The sequence below is a fragment of the Cannabis sativa genome, chromosome X (assembly GCF_029168945.1).
Source record: "Cannabis sativa cultivar Pink pepper isolate KNU-18-1 chromosome X, ASM2916894v1, whole genome shotgun sequence".
NCBI lineage: Eukaryota > Viridiplantae > Streptophyta > Magnoliopsida > Rosales > Cannabaceae > Cannabis > Cannabis sativa.
In genome coordinates, this window is record NC_083610.1 from 44,746,861 (window position 1) to 44,763,913 (window position 17,053).

General features: G+C 39.4%; 1 protein-coding gene across 1 annotated transcript in view; it reads right to left on the reverse strand.

Moving 5' to 3' along the window:
* Window positions 1-17,053, reverse strand: part of LOC115702574 (replication protein A 70 kDa DNA-binding subunit B-like) — a 65,124-nt gene that overhangs the window by 23,743 nt on the left and 24,328 nt on the right. The gene's annotated exons all lie outside the window — the stretch shown is intronic.

Below are 17,053 nucleotides of genomic sequence, written 5' to 3' on the forward strand. Positions count from 1 at the left end.
CATAAACCATTTTACCAAAAAGTCTCGGGATCCCGATTTATAAAAATATTTACAAACGTTTTTACTATTCAACTTTTACATCAAAATAAGGTCATCTAACGACCGTTACAAAAATCTCACCCCGTCGTCCCGAGGATCGTACGCTCCGTGCCTAACCGCCCCGACATGTACAATCCCATAAGCTCGCTCACGGTCCATCAAGAATCGCCTTGCCTTTACCTACACATGAACGTAAACTGTGAGTCGACGGACTCGCAAGAAAAGCATAATATTAACATACATAAAACTGACTGCCGTGTCCAACACGATACTGAGTCCCGCTACTGCCATGTCCAACATGGTACTGAGCACTACTGCCATGTCCAACATGGTACTGAGTTTTGAACGTTCAGGGGACGGTACTATTGACAAGTATCCTCCTGATCGGTCGAACCGGTCATACTCCGCCGCTGGTCATACTCCAGCTCGTACCGACGAGATAGGTCAATAGCACCGAACCACCAACCGGTGTCGACTGACGGTCGAACCGGCCATACTCCGCCGTCGGTCATACTCCACTCGTACCGACGTGACAGGTTGGGTGGTTCGAAGCCTAAATACATGTCTAATGTAATCTAACCGGCTTCCTACATGCACGCTAAACATGTAATCTACATATGCATACTGTTATACTAATCTTACCTGGATTCCGATTTCAGTGTGCGGCCAACCCGACCGGAACCGAAGCCGAACGGCGGATTGACATCGGCTCCTAAACCATAAAAATCACAACGCTATAAGTGACACGCTAAATCACTTCCCGGGGACTAAAACTCGAAACTAAAAGTTTCCCTATCGATAAAAAGCATGGCAATACCCCTAGAAACCCAAAAACGAGGAAAACTAGGGTTCTGAAAAATCCCCAACCGGAAGACCGGTTGCCCAACCGGAATTCCGGTTCTGGAAAAATCTGAACCCCCATCCGGAATTCCGGATGCTCAACCGGAATTCCGGTTCCTCGCAGGCAGCAACCAAAAATTCACATATCTTGACCAATTCGAACCCAATTGATCCCAAACTTTCCAGACCTGCTAAATAGACCCTAATAAACATTTCCAAGGCATCAAACCTACCCAGAAACCACATACACAAATTTTGCCATTGGAGCTCAAGCTTTGAGTTCCAAACTCAAGCTTGAGCAAAACCACATAACAAGCATGCAAACCAACTAAAATCAACCTAAACTAGCATAATATAGCCTCTGAAAACAAACAACAACATCCAGCAATTCACAGAAACAAAACATCACATTTCCTTTCAAAATTTCACATATTTTGCATAGAAAACCAAAACCTAGCTCAATCAACTTACATGCTTTCAACAACTCAATTATTCAACACATAAACATGCTTTGATCCTCAAAAATTCAACAACAAAAGCAGCAGCAACAACATCTAACACAACATGCAAGCATCATCACATTTAATCATTTTTATGCAAAACAATAAGAGAAAGGAGTTAGAGATTACATACCACAACCTAGAGCTCACAATTAGGATGAATTAGCTTTGAGAATTGAAGGAAAAACCCAGCTTTAGCACCCCAAATACCCAGCCGAAATGAGAGAAAAAGAGAGAGAGTTTTGCTTGAATTTTCTATTTTTTTTCTAAGTTAAATGAGAAATGAGTAAAAAGGAGTCTTTACACAATAAATCATTCAGCCAAATAACATGCATAATTTAAACATTTATTTCAATTATTAAATCATATAAGACAAAATACTATTGGGGCAAAAAGACCATTTTGCCCCTCCACCATAAAATCACTAAAATCATACTAAAGGGGTATTTTTGGGACATTCTAAATTCCCGGCCATTCCCGACATTCCCAATGTCTAAAACCCGTCCCCAAAATACTAACATACTAAGTTGTGATTTCTACTGAGCCAAACGCCGCGTTCCAAAATACCGGACACCGGAAATGCGAAATATAAAAACTGCTGATGACATAATTATGCATATCTGAATTCCATAAATATCAATGATAAATTATTTAAATAGCTATAAATAATTTCCTGATTAACATAAATAACTGCTAATTTCCAAATTAACTAAGCGGGCTTTACATTTCACAATTAAATAAAATAAAAATCAATATATATTACCTTTCAACAGGGTACATGCAACGATAAACTGATGGTCCAGCAATTCTCGCCTCATATGCTAAGTGTATCACCAAATGAACCATAATATCAAAAAATGACGGGGGAAACAATTTTTCAAGATTACAAAGAGTAATTGATATTTGCTGCTCAAGTTGCATAAAATCTTGTGGTCGAGCAACTTTTGAATACATCATTCGAAAATAGTTGCTTAAAGTAGTTATATGTTGACGAACATGCACACTTGACATTCCCCTCAATGCTAGCGGTAATAATTGAGTCATAATAATATGAAAATCGTGACTCTTGAGACCATGAATTTTTCGTTGATTTACATCAACACATCTTGAAATATTGGCAGCATATCCATCTGGAACCTTAATTGTCTTTAGAAATCGACAAAAGATAGTTTTTTCTTTTTTGGTTAATGTAAAACAAGCAGGTGGTATGACAGTTCTCTTAGATTCGCTCTCCTTTGGATGAAGTTCAGATCTGATACCCATAAACTTTAAATCAAGACGTGAATTCAAATTGTCTTTATTTTTTGTATCTAAACTCAATAATGTCCCAACTAAACTTTCACATACATTTTTTTCAATATGCATCACATCGAGATTGTGTCGTAATAAGTTATCCTTCCAGTAAGGCAATTCAAAAAATATACTCCTTTTCTTCCAACTATATGGCAACTGAGGATTAACAACTGTCTTTCCAAATTTAATTTGGTAGCCTTCTAACTTATCTAGTATCATTGAACCACTTAATGGTATTGGAGCTAATCTTTTCTCTTTTGTACCGTCGAAAGACTTTTCATCATTTCTAAATGAGTGGTTATTTTCTAACCAACGACGATGACCCATATAACAATGTTTTTTGCTATGCTTCAACCACAAAGAATAAGTATCTTGATGACAAGACGGGCATGCATATTTTCCTTTAGTGCTCCATCCTGATAAGTTTACATATGCTGGAAAATCACTAATAGTCCATAATAGTGATGCTCGTAACATAAAGTTTTTTCTTGTAGACGCATCAAAAGTTTCAACTCCAACTTCCCATAAAATTTTTAATTCTTCAATCAATGGCTCCAAATATATATCAATATTATTTCCAGGTGCTTCTGGACCAGGTATGAGCAAGGACATAATAAAAGGTTGTTTCATACACAACCATGGAGGGAGATTATATGGTATCATAATAACTGGCCATGTACTGTGACTTACACTTAATGTCTTGAACGGATTCATTCCATCAGAAGCTAACCCAAGTCTAACATTTCGAGGATCTGCCGCAAAATCCTTATATTTGTGATCAAAAGTCATCCATGCTGGAGAATCTCTTGGATGTCTCATACAACCATCATTCACATAATCTTTTTGATGATGCCAAGTCATAAAATCAGATGTTTTTGATGACATAAATAATCTTTGTAATCTTGGTATTAATGGAAAGTGGCGCAAGACTTTTGCTTCACTCCTATTTTTATTAAAAAGAAAAAAAAAGGTAATATTATATTAATCTAAACAGCATATCTAAACTAAAAAAAAAACAGAAGAAAAAAGTGTTATAATTAATAGTGTACCTTGGTGTAGAGCATACTTGACATTCTGTGTCATTTACATGATCCTTTCTATACAACATGAAATCATTTTTACATGCATCAATTTTTTCATAATTAAGTCCAAGTGCGTTGATTAACTTTTTTGTCTCATAAAAAGAATCGGGTAAGGTTTCACCTTTTGGTGGTGCTCTTTTAAATAATTCAAGTACCTTGCCAAATGAATTATCACTCCATCCACACATACACTTAATATGAAATAATTCAATGACGAATGAGAGCTTTGTAAAACTTGTACAACCTGGGTAAAGTTCTGTCTCTACATCTTTTATCAAATCATAAAATTCTTTTGCCTTCGTATTTGGTTCATCTTCCTCACCTTGACGATTATCATCATTTTCAATTTCACATTCACCATCTCTACTATTTTCTCCAAAAACATCATGTATAACTCCTTGCATATCAATAGTAGGAGTATCACTAACAGTACTCTCAATGTTCTGTGGAGCATGTGAAGAAGTTTCACCGTGTAATATCCATTTAGTGTATCCCTCCATAAATCCATTGCATATCAGATGATCAAATGCAATTGATCGAGTGACAGGACTAATAAGGCAACACTTAACACAAGGACATACAATTTTTCTTTCATGGCTTCCATTTTTAAATGCGAAATCAAGAAATAAATTAACTCCTTGTTGATATGAATCACTCAATCTAGATTGCTTCATCCAACTCTTATCCATAACTTTAGCTTTTGAAATTTTTTATCAATACCTATTTAAAATCCAAAAAATTAGTTTGTTTGGAAAAATAAAAAACAAACATATGTATATATACTAAGTCAAACATAAGTATTTTAAAAAGAATAAAAAAATCAAGTAATTTACACTTTGAATACTTATTCATAGTAACTTAAACCCATTCACTTTCATAATTAAGTCCAATATAATTATTAGACAATTCAATATAGATAATACTTACTTATTCCTTTCAATAATTATTATGGCAAGTTTTTTTGAAAAAGTCAATATAAAATACACTTTAAGCATTATCTGTTAAGCATCTATCCCGAATTTTCATAATCAACATTGTTGCCTAATATGTAAGATCAGTCTTCATTACTCTTTTTTTTTTTAGATTAGTTAACAAATTGAGCTAAATGTACTAAAAATATCAGTTAGTAGCTCAGATTTGTAAATATCTTAATTAGTAGCTCAGATTTGTAAATGTACTTAAAATATCAATTAGCAGCTCGAATTTGTGATTTTGGAAAGTTACAATGTGGAAGTCAATGAAAATTTTAGCTTAAATTAAAAAAATTAACAAAAAAAATGTTTAGTAGCTTGGTAAATTAATTTTGTAAATTTGCACTATTAAATAACTATTGGTCTCAACTAATTTAATAAAAAAAAATCAAAAATAAGATTTTAAAGAATTTAGAGTAAATAAAACCCAAAATCATTAAACTAATAAAGAAAAAAGAGATTAAACTTGATGCGGATGATGGTGGGGAGGAATAAGTATTTTAGCGTTGTATAATTTGTTTATTTGGAAGAAATAATGCCACCTTTGTAAAGGTAAGATATGACTTCTCTCCACGCTGTTTTTAAATTTCTTTTCCCTTTAGTAGTAGTCTTTCAATCACTTTAGAATATTCTATATAAAAAAAAATCACTATTTAAGAAGTCATACATGCCTGGTGCGAGTATCACAGATATTCTTAAGTATATTCAGAGAAACAAATTAAATTATCATATTCTTAAGTATATTATAAATAGATAAAACAAAAAAACAAACTATTGTATTGGTAATACAATGCCGTTAATTCCATTATCTCTCAAATTCTTAAGTCTAAGCCACATTTCAAGACCAAGACTTTATTATCTCTCAAACTTCTGTATTTGTTTTACCCATTTATAATATACCAGTTAAATCCAATGCCGAGATAATTCCATTATTAAAAGCAATAATACTAAATAGTCATATAAACCATCAATATAACTCAATTCATAATAAAGACCCACATTCTTTTTTTTTTTTTTTTATGAAGGGGGTGTCCAAGGACACCGATTTATTAAAAGGCATAAAAAACCCAAGAGTCTAAACAGAGTAGAAAACGGAACAAGCTAAAAAACAGAGTGAACAACTCGAATACAAACGGAAAAAAAAAACGAACAACAGCAACGGCAACAACTCAATTACATTACACTTGAGTAGGAGGTCCCGGATCCCATTCCCTTAATTCTTAGTATCATAAAATATATATGGAAGTTATAAGAAAATGCAATCTTGATACCATCAAATAATTCTTATTTTTCTTTTCCCCTTTTGACCGAAGACTCCAAAAGATACATATACACTTGTATGTTCTATATACAAGCTTTGTATATATTAGCTTACATGCATTTATTTAGTACTTCACCACTTATTTCCTTTAATTAGGGGGCATCAATCTAAATCAATCAAAAATAAATATAAATATATAAATACAAATCAAGTCATCTTTTTCCAAAAGATACAGAATTTTGTTTTTCATACAATGTAAACTTCAAACTTTTAATTCATTCAATGACAAAGGCATTATTGCGGCCTTGAAGTATCAGGAAAGAAAAAAAAAAGATCATACTTACTTGTGGTCTTGGTGATAGTGTAGTTTCTTTGTATATATTTTATTTTGCAACAGTGAAGGTTGTTTTCTTCGACATCTGTGAAAACACCATATCAAAGAACATTAGTAGTTGAAAAGAAACATTAAGTCACTTGTTACATAAGAAACATGGATGTGGTCATACGTTGATCTCCATTTACGGTGTTAAAATCATCAAGAAAGTAGAAACTCCAATCGATGACTCTAATAACAATCCAGAACAGCAGCTGAAACTCCAATAGACAACTCAAATTATAATCAAATTATAATCGAGATCGATTTTATATACAGACTCGATTTCTTAGGAGAATTAGTCTCATTCGGATCAAAATTACAATTTTTTTTTTTTTGGGAATTAGCTTACCATCGTAAACTTTTATTTTTTGTTTATTCTTTTTAGAGTTAACCTGAGAGTTTTTTTAGGAGGATTAGTTTCATAAGGTTTTATTTTTATATATATATTTTATTTAGGAGTTAACGTGTAGGTTTTAGTTTTTATATATTTTATTTTGGGAGTTAACGGTAGATATGTTTTGTAACACCCTAACTATCTTAGGCGTATTACGTGATTTTTAAACGTACTGTGCAGCTCGTTGCTAATCAACGAGGTTTATGGAAAAACGTGATTAATTAAATTTTTGCTTTTTCATTAAACTTATAAACCATTTTACAAAAAGTCTCGGGATCCCGATTTATAAAAATATTTACAAACGTTTTTACTGTTCAACTTTTACATCAAAATAAAGTCGTCTAACGACAGTTACAAAATCTCAGCCCTGCTGTCCCGAGGATCGTACGCTCCAGGCCTAACCGCCCCGACATGTACAATCTCATATGCTCAGTCACGGTCCATCAGCTACAGCCTTGCCTTTACCTACACATGAACGTAAACTGTGAGTCGACAGACTCAGTAAGAAAAGCATAATAATATCATACATAAAACTGACTGCCGTGTCCAACACGTAACTGAGTCCCGCTACTGCCATGTCCAACATGGTACTGAGCACTACTGCCATGTCCAACATGGTACTGAGTTTTGAACGTTCAGGGGACGGTGCTATTGACAAGTATCCTCCTGATCGGTCGGACCGGTCATACTCCGGCTGCTGGTCATACTCCAGCCTGTACCGACGGGATAGGTCAATAGCACTGAACCACCAACCAAGTGTCAGCCTGATCGGTCGAACCGGTCATACTCCGGCCGTCGGTCATACTCCACCGTACCGACGTGACAGGTTGGATGGTTCGAAGCCTAAATACATATCTAATGTAATCTAGCAGGCTTCCTACATGCACGCTAAACATGTAATCTACATATGCATACCGTTATACTAATCTTACTCGGATTCCGATTTCAGTGTGCCGTCAACCTGACTGGAACTGAAGCTGAACGGCGGATTACTGGCTCCTAAACCATAAAAATCACAACGCTATAAGTGACACGCTAAATCACTTCCCGGGGACTAAAACTTGAAACTAAAAGTTTCCCTATCGATAAAAAGCATGGCAATACCCCTAAAAACCCAAAAACGAGGAAAACTAGGGTTCTGAAAAATCCCCAACCGGCAGACCGGTTGCCCAACCGGAATTCCGGTTCTGGGAAATTCTGAACCCCCATCCGGAATTCCGGATGCTCAACCGGAATTCCGGTTCCTCGCAGGCAGCAACCATAAAATCTCATAACTCGACCAAATCAACCCCAATTGGTCCCAAACTTTCCAGACCTGTTCTATAGGTCCCAAATGACATTTCTAAAGCATCAAACTTACCCAGAAACCACATACACAAAAATCACCATTGGAGCTCAAGCTTTGAGTTCCAAACTCAAGCTTGAGCAAACCACCTAAACAAGCATGCAAACCAACTTAATTCAACATAACTAAGCATAATATCACCTCTGCAAACTAACAAGAACAACAGCAACAACACAGAACATAATCACAACATTTTCCTTCCAAAATTCATACTTTTCACATAAAAACTAAAAGCTTAACAATCTAACCTACATGCTTTCAACATAGCTTAAATCCTATCAATTTAACATGCTTTGATCCTCATAAATCAACAACAAAAGACAGCAGCAACAATCACATAGAAATCCAACATGCATCATCACATTTCATCATTTTTTTCAAGAAAATTAAAGAGAAAGGAACTAGGAAGCACATACCACAACAAGGGATCACTAAAGCTTGCAAACTAGGGCTTGAAACACCAAAGAAAACCAGCCTTTGCACCCCCAAGGTTCAGCCGAAAATGGAGAGGAAGGAGAGAGAGTTTTTTGGAAAATTTCAATTTTCTTTCTAAGTGTTTTTTGAAAAAAGAAATAAATAAAGATGACCCATTAACATAACCATTTAATAATTCCATTTCAGCCAAAAGCCATTAAATAATAAACATTTACTTTCCAATTAAAGTCACTAAAAGACAAAAAGTCATTGGGGCAAAAAGACCATTTTGCCCCTCCATTCTAAAATCACATAAAAATCACTAAAGGGGTATTTTTGGGAAATTCTAAATTCCCGGCCATTCCCGACATTCCCAATGTCTAAAACCCGTCCCCAAAATACTAACATACTAAGTTGTGATTTCTACTGAGCCAAACGCCGCGTTCCAAAATACCGGACACCGGAAATGCGAAATATAAAAGCTACTGATAACATACTCATGCATATCTGAATTCCATAAATATCCATAATAAATTATTTAAATAGCTATAAATAATTCCATGATTAAACATAAACAACTGCTAATTTCCAAATTAACTAAGCGGGCTTTACAACTATCCCCCCCTTAAAAGGATTTCGTCCCCGAAATCTAACCTGAATAACTCTGGATATTGAGCTCGCATAACTGATTCTAGCTCCCAGGTGGCTTCTTCCACCTTACTGTTTCTCCAGAGAACCTTGACCAACGCTATGGTCTTATTCCGAAGGACTTTATCCTTTCTATCCAGATCCGCACCGGGCTGTTCCTCATAAGACATATCTGACTGAAGCTGAAGGCTCTCATAACTGAGTATATGAGAGGGGTCTGAAACGTATTTTCTCAACATTGAGACATGAAATACGTTGTGCACTGCTGATAAGGCTGGAGGCAATGCTAATCGGTATGCCACTTGACCTATCTTCTCGAGAATCTCGAAAGGTCCTGTAAATCTAGGGCATAACTTGCCTCTTTTCCCGAAACGTTTAATCCCCTTCATCGGAGATACTCGCAAAAACACATGGTCCCCTACTCGGAACTCAACATCCCTACGTTTCGGATCTGCGTAACTCTTCTCGTCCGCTCCGTGAGGCAAGCATTCTAGCTTTTATCTTCTCTATTGCCTCATTGGTCCGTTGAACTGACTCTGGACCTAGGTATTTCCTCTCCCCTGTCTCATCCCAGTGGATAGGGGATCTGCATTTTCTACCGTACAACAGTTCGTAGGGTGCCATCCCTATCGTACTCTGGTAACTGTTGTTGTAAGAGAACTCTATCAACGGTAGATATTTACTCCATGAACCCTCAAAGTCCATAACACAGGCTCTCAGCATATCCTCCAACATCTGAATTGTCCTTTCGGACTGACCATCTGTCTGAGGATGAAATGCTGTACTGAATTTTAGCTTCGTACCCATTGCGCGTTGCAAACTCTGCCAAAATTTGGAGGTGAATTTCGGATCCCTGTCCGAAACTATAGATTTCGGTACCCCGTGAAGTCTCACTATCTCCCTGACATATAACTCTGCCAACTGATCCACTGTAAACGTTGTTCTAACCGGCAGAAAATGAGCAGATTTCGTAAATCGATCCACCACTACCCAGATGGAGTCATACATACCCGTGGTCCTAGGTAACCCGACCACAAAATCCATCGTAATATCCTCCCATTTCCATTCTGGTAGGGTTAGAGGCTGCAACAACCCTGCTGGTCTCTGATGTTCAGCCTTGATCTGCTGACACGTGAGGCATCTCGAAACGAATTCTACCAAATTCTTCTTCATACCGCTCCACCAGAAGTACGGTTTTAAATCTTGGTACATCTTGGTGGTGCCGGGATGTAGAGAATATGGAGTAGAATGAGCCTCCTCAAAGATCTCGTTTCTCAAGTCCACACTGCTCGGAACACAAACCCTAGCTTTATACAAAAGCATCCCACTGTCTGTCACTGAAAAGTCTTTGGCTTGACCAGCCAATACCTCATCTCGGATCTTCACTAACTCCGGATCTGTCGTCTGAGCAACCTTTATTCTTTCCAACAGATCAGATTGCAGCGTTAAGTTGTGAAGCTGACCTACCACAAACTCGATGCTGGATCTAACCATATCCTCTGCTAGCTGAGGTGAGATCTGAACCATGCTAGCTACTTGTCCGGGACCCTTTCTGCTCAGGGCATCGGCCACTGCATTGGCTTTCCCGGGATGGTAAAGGATCTCACAATCATAATCCTTCACTAGTTCCAACCAACGCCTTTGTCTCATGTTCAAATCTTTCTGAGTAAAGAAGTACTTGAGACTTTTATGGTCGGTATAGATCTCGCACTTCTCCCCATACAAGTAATGCCGCCAAATCTTCAGTGCAAAAACCACTGCGGCCAATTCTAAATCATGAGTCGGGTATCGCTGTTCATAATCCTTTAACTGACGGGAGGCATAAGCGATAACCCGATCGGCTTGCATCAATACGCACCCCAAACCCTGTTTGGATGCGTCACAGTAGACCACGAACTTCTCCTCGTCCGAAGGCAAAGCTAGTACCGGAGCAGTAATCAATCTCTGTTTCAGCTCCTGAAAACTAGCTTCGCATTTATCTGTCCAGATAAATCGCTGATTCTTCTTTGTAAGCTCGGTTAGGGGCATTGAAATTTTGGAGAACCCCTCCACGAACCTACGGTAGTACCCAGCTAACCCCAAGAAGCTTCTGATCTCTGTCACTGTCTTCGGTCTCGGCCAGTCCCTGACGGATTCGATCTTCCCGGGATCCACCTTGATCCCGTCCTTACCCACAATGTGTCCTAGGAAGGACACCTGAGACAACCAGAACTCACATTTCTTGAACTTGGCGTAGAGTCTATGTTCTCGAAGTCGTTGCAGTACCATCTGAAGATGTAACTCATGCTCCTCTTCTGACTGAGAGTACACGAGGATGTCGTCGATAAACACAATCACACAGGTATCGAGGAAATCCTTGAATACTCTATTCATCAGGTCCATGAATGCTGCAGGAGCATTGGTTAGTCCGAATGACATAACCAGGAACTCGTAGTGTCCATACCTAGTGCGGAAAGCCGTCTTTGGAATGTCCTCCTCTCGGATCCTCAACTGATGATAACCCGAACGGAGATCAATCTTAGAAAAGACCGTCTTCCCCGAAGCCGATCGAACAAGTCATCGATCCTAGGTAATGGATATTTATTCTTCACCGTCGCCTTGTTCAACTCTCCGTAGTCGATGCACATCCTCATAGATCCATCCTTCTTCTTCACGAACAAAACCGGGCTCCCCAAGGTGACACACTGGGCCGAATGAACCCTATGTCAAGCAACCCTTGGAGCTGAATCTTCAATTCCTTAAGTTCAGCTGGAGCCATCCTATACGGGGCTTTGGAAACCGGATCCACCCCTGGTGCCAAGTCAATCACGAAGTCAATCTCCCTCTGAGGTGGTAACCCTGGAAGTTCTTCGGGAAAAACGTCCAAAAATTCCCGAACCACACTGATATCCTCTGGCCGAATGGTGTCTGGCCGAGTGGTGTCCACCACCACGGCCAGAAACCCTAAGCACCCACCGTGCAATAGTTCTCTCGCTGACATAGCCGAGATCACCGGGATCCTAGATCCCTGAACCGAACCCACAAATACGAACGGTTCTTCACTTTCTGGTTGGAAGACCACCATCTTCCTCTTACAGTCAATGCTCGCCGAATATTTAGATAGGAAATCCATTCCTAAAATAATATCGAATTCGACTAAGCTCATCTCTATCAGATCAGCGCTTAACTCTCTACCGTCTATCCTGATCGGCATAGACCTAATCCACCTATTGGAGATAACCAATTCTCCGCCAGGTAACAGGGTTCCAAACCCTGATTCATATCTATCAAAGGGTCTACCCAACTTACTAAAGACTCTGGCCGCCACATAAGAACGTGTAGCCCCAGAATCAAACAGCACTGAATAAAGCGAGTCGTTAATAAAAATCTAACCTGTAACAACTGATGGGCTGGCATCTGCATCAGCCTGCGTGATAGCGAATACCCTGGCTGGAGTGGGTATCGCTGGAGCTCTCGGTGCCTCTGGCCGGAGCTGGGGACATTCCCTCTTGAAGTGCCCGGGCATGCCACAATGAAAGCATCCCTGCCCCTTGCACTCTCCCCGATGATGCCTCTTGCAACTAGGGCACTCGGGGTAGGAGAATCGGGTCTCATTACCACCAGGACGACTCCCTCTGTTCTGGTTCCCCCGGAACCTCTTGTTGTGGCTCGAGCCGCCGGAAGCAGTGGGTGCCCTCTTCCTCTAATCAATGGCCGAACCACTACTCCCCCTGCTGAAGCCTGATGCAGGAGGGGTAGGAGCTCCGCCACCAACCGGAGTACTGGCTGAATCTGACATACACCCCACTGCGCCCTCAGCTCGCAGTGCCTTCTCCACCATCTGAGCATAGGTGGTGCTGTCGTCGATGGTAATCATCGTGTCATGCCCGATCTTGGGATTCAACCCGTCCGGATACTTCTCCTTCCCCGCCGAAGTCGGTCGGCACAATTCCCGAGGCTAACCTCGCCAACCCACAACCGAGTAGTATACTCAGTGACACTCATGTTCTCCCGCTGGGTCAGGTGAACGAACTCTTTCCTCTTGGCGCTTCTAACCGCCTCATTGTAGTATTTCGCGTTGAAGAGTTCCTGGAACCTTTCCCAGGTCATGGTGGTGACATCGTGAATCTGAGACACCATGTCCCACCATACCAGGGCATCCTCCTGGAACTGAAATGTGGCGCACACCACTCTGTCGTTACCGGTGACACCCATAAAGTTCAAGATTCTGGTAATCACCGTAAGCCACTGCTCGGCTTTCGATACATCTGGACCTCCCAGGAATACCGGAGGTGCTTGCTTCCGGAACCGCTCATACAAAGGTTCCAATCTATGGGCCGCCACTACCATCTCGGCCTGGGCAGCAGGGGCAGGTGCCACTGGAACTACTGGCACTGGAACTGCAGGAGCACCCTGCTGTCTCAACCTCTGAATCTCGAGGTCTTGTTCTTCGATCCGGGCTTGCATCTCCGCAAACCGCAACTCCCGGCCGGGCTCCCCGATCGGCGGGGAGCTCGGCGGCCGTGGCGGGTTCTCATCACCCCGACCACGAGCCCTGCCTCGGGGACCTCTACCTCGGCCCCTAGCAGGTGGGGGAAACCGAGCTCCCTCTCCCTGATTCGACCCCACGGAGTTGCCCCGACTCCTGGTAGTCCGCCTGGCGTCCATCTAGTTAGAACCGCCTGCGAAACCAAGAGTTGGCATATCAGGTCGTATTCAAGGCGAGCTTACTAATGCCGCTTAATTTGGAAATTAGAAATGAAACATGCGCCTATTCTACTATCAGGCTACTAACATGCTTCCTAACAGGCTTTTCTTTTTCATAACTGAATAAAATAAACTACTAAAGCAATAAAGGCTTACTGAACCGTGAACCGAGCTAACTGCTGATGATGATTGTACATGTCGTGACGATCTTCGGAAGACAACCTGGCGGCTCTGATACCAAATTGTAACACCCTAACTATCTTAGGCGTATTACGTGATTTTTAAACGTACTGTGCAGCTCGTTGCTAATCAACGAGGTTTATGGAAAAACGTGATTAATTAAATTTTTGCTTTTTCATTAAACTTATAAACCATTTTACAAAAAGTCTCGGGATCCCGATTTATAAAAATATTTACAAACGTTTTTACTGTTCAACTTTTACATCAAAATAAAGTCGTCTAACGACAGTTACAAAAATCTCAGCCCTGCTGTCCCGAGGATCGTACGCTCCAGGCCTAACCGCCCCGACATGTACAATCTCATATGCTCCTGGCCACGCGTCCATCACCCATGTTTTGCCTTTACCTACACATGAACGTAAACCGTGAGTCGACGGACTCGCAAGAAAAGCATAATAATATCATACATAAAACCGACCGCCGTGTCCAACACGATGCGAGTCCCGCCATCGCCATGTCCAACATGGTACTGAGCACTACTGCCATGTCCAACATGGTACTGAGTTTTGAACGTTCAGGGGACGGTGCTATTGACAAGTATCCTCCTGATCGGTCGGACCGGTCATACTCCGGCTGCTGGTCATACTCCAGCCTGTACCGACGGGATAGGTCAATAGCACTGAACCACCAACCAAGTGTCGGCTGATCGGCCGAACCGGCCATACTCCGCCGCTGGTCATACTCCAGCCGGTACCGACGTGACAGGGTTGGATGGTTCGAAGCCTAAATACATATCTAATGTAATCTAGCAGGCTTCCTACATGCACGCTAAACATGTAATCTACATATGCATACTGTTATACTAATCTTACCTGGATTCCGATTTCAGGTGTGCCGTCAACCCGACGGAACCGAAGCCGAACTACGGATTACGGCTCCTAAACCATAAAAATCACAACGCTATAAGTGACACGCTAAATCACTTCCCGGACTAAAACTTGAAACTAAAAGTTTCCCTATCGATAAAAAGCATGGCACTACCCCTAAAAACCCAAAAACGAGGAAAACTAGGGTTCGAAAAATCCCCAACCGGCAGACGGGTTGCCCAACCGGAATTCGGTTCGGGAAATTCTGAACCCCATCCGATTCCGGATGCTCAACCGAATTCCGGTTCCTCGCAGCAACCATAAAATCTCATAACTCGACCAAATCAACCCCAATTGGTCCCAAACTTTCCAGACCTGTTCTATAGGTCCCAAATGACATTTCTAAAGCATCAAACTTACCCAGAAACCACATACACAAAAATCACCATTGGAGCTCAAGCTTTGAGTTCCAAACTCAAGCTTGAGCAAACCACCTAAACAAGCATGCAAACCAACTTAATTCAACATAACTAAGCATAATATCACCTCTGCAAACTAACAAGAACAACAGCAACAACACAGAACATAATCACAACATTTTCCTTCCAAAATTCATACTTTTCACATAAAAACTAAAAGCTTAACAATCTAACCTACATGCTTTCAACATAGCTTAAATCCTATCAATTTAACATGCTTTGATCCTCATAAATCAACAACAAAAGACAGCAGCAACAATCACATAGAAATCCAACATGCATCATCACATTTCATCATATTTTCAAGAAAATTAAAGAGAAAGGAACTAGGAAGCACATACCACAACAAGGGATCACTAAAGCTTGCAAACTAGGGCTTGAAACACCATAGAAAACCAGCCTTTGCACCCCCAAGGTTCAGCCGAAAATGGAGAGGAAGGAGAGAGAGTTTTTTGGAAAATTTCAATTTTCTTTCTAAGTGTTTTTTGAAAAAAGAAATAAATAAAGATGACCCATTAACATAACCATTTAATAATTCCATTTCAGCCAAAAGCCATTAAATAATAAACATTTACTTTCCAATTAAAGTCACTAAAAGACAAAAAGTCATTGGGGCAAAAAGACCATTTTGCCCCTCCATTCTAAAATCACATAAAAATCACTAAAGGGGTATTTTTGGGAAATTCTAAATTCCCGGCCATTCCCGACATTCCCAATGTCTAAAACCCGTCCCCAAAATACTAACATACTAAGTTGTGATTTCTACTGAGCCAAACGCCGCGTTCCAAAATACCGGACACCGGAAATGCGAAATATAAAAGCTACTGATAACATACTCATGCATATCTGAATTCCATAAATATCCATAATAAATTATTTAAATAGCTATAAATAATTCCATGATTAAACATAAACAACTGCTAATTTCCAAATTAACTAAGCGGGCTTTACATGTTTAATTTTATTAAATATATAAATATATATGTATTTCAAATAAGATACCAAATATAAAAAATCTAATAATAGCATAAAAATAGGAATAGGAAGCGTTCAAAAACACATAATTTTTTTTTAAAAAAAAAAAAACCAAAATGAAAATGGAAAAAAAGTGGGATTCTACCCGCCCAAATATTTCAATTTTTCTTTTTCACCAAAACTATCATTCTCATAAATTTGAGAACTGTCTCTCTCTCACACACAAATTGGCTCCTCTCATCATAGGTGGTATTTTCAATCTTTGATTTTGATTTTTGTTTTCATTATTTTCCTGAGATTCACATTTTGAAATCTAACCATTTGATTTGAATTTTCTTTTTTCTAGCTTTTGAAGCTGAACATCACTGATTTTTCTTTTGATTTGCAATTGTGGGTCTTGTGGATAACCTCTGAATTTGATATCAAACTCTGAATACAGCAAATCCAAAAAAAAAAAGGTTTAGACTCTTTTATAGTTATTACTATATTAATATTATTCCTTTTATGAGATTACTACTAAGAATACATATGTATATATACATAATTTCATCTCTGGTAAAATTGAAAACAAAAGAATATGAACTGGGACTAAGGTTATTTATTATATATATGGCCACTTCTCATTTTTAGTTTACTCACAAACTGATGTGGACTACTAGAACAAGGAACCCAACACTCCTTAATCAAAATTAGTAATAGTTTAG